Genomic DNA, 5,084 nt, shown 5'->3' with positions numbered 1-5,084 from the left:
AAATTCCATTTTTGCACTAAGTTCTGTTATTCAGTTTGTCAGTTCAAGTCTACAAACTTGCCCTGAGCCCTTGTTATATGTCAAGCACTGTTCGAGGTGCTAGGGCAGCAAAGACGATGCCGTCCTGTGGTACTCAGTCTAGAAGGGGAAGCCAGACAGGGGAACATCTGTAGTTTGTGTTCAGTGTAGTAAATGCCATAATCACTGCATGTGGAAGACACTGTGGGAGCAGAGCAGAGGGGCACGTGACACAGCTCATAGGGAATGGGAGGAGTCCCTGGGTGGTGCAATAGTTAACACACTCAGCTGCTAACTGGAAGGTTGGCAGTTTGAGTACACCCAGAGGTGCCTTGTAAGAAAGGCCTGGCAATTTACTTCTGAAAAATCAGCCATTGAAAGCCCTATGGATCACAGTTCTACTCTGACACACATGGGTTTGCCTTGCGTTGGAATCAACTCGAAGGCAACTGGTTTAGAGTGGACAGGGAAGATTTACGAAATCTTAGATTAGGCTTGAAGCAGATGTTAGTCTGAAGGAACTAAGCCAACAACAACAATAACAAACAAACAAAAATCAAGAAAATTAGACTTGTGAAACATTTTAATTCCTTCCATTAACTTTGAAATTAGACAGACCTGGGCTTGAACCCTGGTTCTGCTACTTATTAGCTGTGTGACTCTGGGCAAGTTACTTCAACTCTCTGCAGCTTAGTCATCTCTAAACAGGGTCTTCACTATGCTGGCTTGGTCTAAGAATTAGGGAGACAAGTCTGAGCAGCTCCTATCACTGTGCCTGACACAGGGGCGCATGCAGGCTTATTCTGAATATCGGTGGCATTAAGTCACTCACACTAAATCAAAACAGAAGGGGAAGTAATGGTTTGTTAAGTTCGAGTAGGAAATAACGACAAAGAAGCCAAAAGTTGCACATTAAACTCAGTGTTGAGGATCGTTACTCGACATGTGCCTGTTCTTGCCAGAGCCACTAAGTCAGAGCTTGGCTAGAAAGGAGCTGGTGGACGCCTGTTACATTCTGTCTAATGAAATGCATATGGGAGAGAAGGTTTTGGTAACATGCCTGTCTGTTACCCTCCTAAGTCCCTGAGTGGGGCAAATGGTTAATGTACTCAGCAGCTAACCAAAAGGTCGGGGGTTTGAGTCTGCTCAGAGGCACCTCGGAAGAAAGGCCTGGTGATCTACTTCTGAAAAATCAGCCACTGAAAACCCTATGGAGCACAGCTCTACTCTGACACCCATGGGGTCACCACTCCAACCCAAACTAAAAACCCACAGCATGATCACCGGGATCCACCTTTTCAACAACGAGGGCATTTCTACCATCCACACAAGTTAAATCCAAATTATTGGTCTGTTTCATCAGCACCACCTGTAATTCCACCTTAGCACCGAGGTGAAGAAAAGCGGGGGCCTGGAAATCAGTTTGTAATAACAGCGACTGTTCGTCACAGGCGTTCTATGAATCAGGTACTCCCCAAATGCTGTTTCTAAGGCACATTGCAACTTACAAGAAGGTTCTGTTCTCGTTCACAGATGGAGAACCCAAAGCACAATCAGTGACTTAACAGAAGCCACATGGCTCCTAGGTGGGAGGCCACCAGAAGGCAGGTCTCTCCGACTCCAAAGCTGCTGTAAGTCTTCATCGTTGGGCTAGTCCACCGTGTACTCTGGGGCCGGGGAAGGGAAGTGCGTATGTGGCAAAGGGGCTGCCATGCCCCCAGGAGTCCAGAGAAAGCTGTTTTAATGGCTTTTGCCTCTGTCATGTTGTTACTGCAATGTTGTGACATCATGAACAGTCCTGGTTAGGCCAGAAATTGTCTAAGAAAAGGAAAAGAAAAAGCCACTCAAAACTGGAGAGGAAAAGACTAATTGGAATGTTCTCCAGGGGCAAGTGAGGTTATAGACCTGTTCTGACCCAGCATGGGCTTAGTCATAGTATAGCTCTGGTTTTTCTTTATTAAGCTTTTTTTAAAATTGTACTTTAGTTGAAGGTTTACAGAGTAAATTAGTTTCTCATTAAACAATGAATACACATATTGGTACAGCTCTGTTTTGCAGATGTTCTAAGAGGCAGAAAAGGGGAGGAGTACTTTGGTGGCAAGGAGGTGTGTTAACTTCTGAGGCTGAATGGAACATACAAAAAAGGTGAATTTTAAAAAATGAGAATCTTGGCTCAAATCTGCCACTTATTAACTATGTGATTTAACATCTTCAGCCTCATCTACTCATCTACTAAACAAAATTAATGGTATTCACTTTTCTCACCTCTAAAAAGGTGATAATAATACCTACCTCCTAGGGTAACTGTGAGGATTAAGTGAGAATGGAGCTAGCATGTCAGAAAGGTTCCTCAGAGTTTATTATTATTTTTATGTTGGCATTATCATTAGTTACATTATAGCATTTTTTATATTAAGTGTTTGAATGGGGTAAACCAAAAAACCAAAACCCAACCCACTGCACTTGAGTCAATCCAACTCGTAGCAACCCTATAGGACAGAGTAGAACTGCCCGTAGGTTTTCCAAGGGGTTGCTGATGGATTCAAACTCTGGCCCTGTAAGGGTGGTTCTACTCCGTCATGTAGGGTCACTGTGAGTCGAAACCAATTCAACGGCACCTAACAACAACTGAATGAGGAGAAATTCTAAGTCAGTGACAGTGAACAAACACAAAACCAAAAACAATAAAAAAGCAGAACAGGAAGGAGAAGAATCCTAGCCTAAGCCAACCAACTTCTTACCAGAATTTAAGTTATGTAAGTTAAGAATTTAAGAAATCTAAGTTATCAGAAATCTCTACATTATAAATTTGTCCTTTAGACATTTTTCTGATTGCTCTACTACTGTTTTTCTTTGCTATTAACAAAGGCCATCGTGAAAATTCCAGTCTTCCCTGGGGCAATGGAGGAAGGAAAAGGAATTAAAATTTTTATCGTTTAATTACTTCATGGTGCTTTGTAAAAGAACAGGGGTACTGTCTGCGTCTGTGGCAGAGGGAAGATGCAAGCGTAATGCCCTGGGGGTGAGGACATTTAACAAAAAGGGGAAATTCAGGGCAGAGTGTCAGAGGATCCTTGTGTAGGTGTCTCCCCCCCTTGGGGTAATTTGTCCCCAAAAGCTACTTTTGGTGTTCTCTTGGTGATTTTTTACCTTATCATGAATTTCAGTGAAGTTCAGTTCCATTCTCTAGTCAAACACTGAAACACCACTGCTGTGTGCTGCTCCGGTAACACTGGGGGCTCTTGAAACCTCCCGTGATGATGCTGGGCAGCCTGGGCAGCCAGAAACCACAGCATCCCTGAAAGTGTGATCACCTGCCAGGGGTGTCCGCCACAAATTCGGTTACCTGACCTAGGAGTAGAGACCAAGGGAAATGCTAATTTCAAAGCAGACGTGGCAAGGTTGGGAAGCGGGGACTTCGTAGGTGGGATTTTGAAATGGAGATTATCTTGGATTATCCAGGTGGACCTGATGTAACCACAAGGGCCCCAAGAGCCCCAAGAGGGAGTCAGGTGATCAGAACAGGGATGTGGCCACAAACCAAGGAATGCTGGAAGTCTCTAGATGCCGAAAGAAACAAGGAATGGATTATCCCGTGGAGCTCTTGGAAGATGAATTGCAAAATCAAGTATCAAAGGAAAAGGCTTTATAGGAAAAAAATCCCTTTTTCCTGTTTTATACTCAGAAAAAAAAAAACCTGTGGAATATGATTGGGGAATGGATTCTGGGGTGCTAGGTCAAGAGGGTGAGAACAAAAGGGGAAGGTATTTATCAGGGGAGAGAGGTAGTCTAGGGCTTCCACTCGGTCCTACCCAAAAAGTGAATCCAACCAATCTAACATTCATGAGGAATTGCAGAGACTAGTGCCAAAATTAAACGTTGGGAGCGTATAGTAGTTATGTAACATCATGTAACTTTCTTCTTTAACTGGAGTAGAAGATGCATAGATCTTAGAGTGTGATAACGGATTATTGTGAATCAGATGATGGCTCACATGCAGCTGCTATTCCAGATACGGTGTCCTTACTGGAGGAAATTATGTATGTAGTTGGAAACCCTGGTGGCATAGTGGTTCAGAGCTATGGCTGCTAACCAAAAGGTCGGCAGTTCAAATCCACCAGGTGCTCCTTGGAAACTCTACGGGGCAGTTCTACGCCGCCCTACAGGGTCACTATAAGTCGGAATTGACGGCAACGGGCTTGGTTTCGGTTTTATGTATGTAGTTAGTGCTTTAAAGCATTGTTTTTTCTCCATCCCAAGGATTGACAAACTTTTTCTGTACGGGGCCAAGAAGCATATGTTATAGGCTTTGCTGGCCATATGATCTCTGTCACAATTACTGAACTCTGCTTTCGTTCACATAAACAACCATAGGCAATGCAAAAACGATGTGTGAAAAAAATGGCGTGGGGGCAGTGTCTGACCTTCTCTAACTTCATGAGTAGGAGGGAGAATCAAGATCAACAGCCCAAGGCTGATTCCTGTGAGGCAGAGGTCAGACATGCCTCCTTCCTCCAATGCCTTTTCCAGTTCTGACACCAACTGCCCCTCTCACAACAGCACTCTCTACTTCTCTTCTGGGTTCGATAATTCATTGCAATGGACACACAGAACTCACAGACCATACTCACAATTATGGGGTTTATTACGTTTCAAGCTCAGGAACACTCAAGATACAGTTCTTCCATCCGGACGGCCTCTTCCCAGCCATGCTGGCAGGCACTCCTCTCCCTGGCCCTCAGCCTGTGCCCAAAGGCACTTGGCTTTCTCTCTCTGTGGGCTGGGAAGCCACTACGTCATATCCTGCTGCTGGATCTCTACTGCTGGGGCTCTCCTGCCACTACTTCTCATCGTCTTCAGGGTTACAGCTTGCTCTCTCTCTCACACTGTCTCAGTCTCCTGTTTCTAGGAGCTTCTCAGTGCAGGGATCCCGGGTGGTGATAGTATTCTCTTCTCTGCTTTGGAATTGGCTCCCTTTTAAGGCAAAACTAACGAATCCCTTTGGTGGGCCACAATTACCCTATCACACAGTCCTGCCCAATCACCTGGGTGGGAATTATAAGACC

At 44.6% G+C, this 5,084-nt stretch overlaps 1 long non-coding RNA gene across 1 annotated transcript; it reads right to left on the bottom strand.

Annotated features, from left to right (window-relative positions):
• Positions 1-594: 594 nt before the first annotated feature.
• Positions 595-4,744, bottom strand: LOC126087747 (uncharacterized). The gene is made up of 3 exons (XR_007519838.1): positions 4,650-4,744; positions 3,169-3,369; positions 595-1,836 (listed from the first exon to the last, which is right to left on the bottom strand). It is a non-coding gene; the product is annotated as an uncharacterized LOC126087747 (long non-coding RNA).
• Positions 4,745-5,084: the final 340 nt, after the last annotated feature.

Source organism: Elephas maximus, chromosome 13 (genome assembly GCF_024166365.1).
Source record: "Elephas maximus indicus isolate mEleMax1 chromosome 13, mEleMax1 primary haplotype, whole genome shotgun sequence".
Taxonomy (NCBI): Eukaryota; Metazoa; Chordata; class Mammalia; order Proboscidea; family Elephantidae; genus Elephas; species Elephas maximus.
This window is presented reverse-complemented; position numbering and strand designations above follow the sequence as displayed.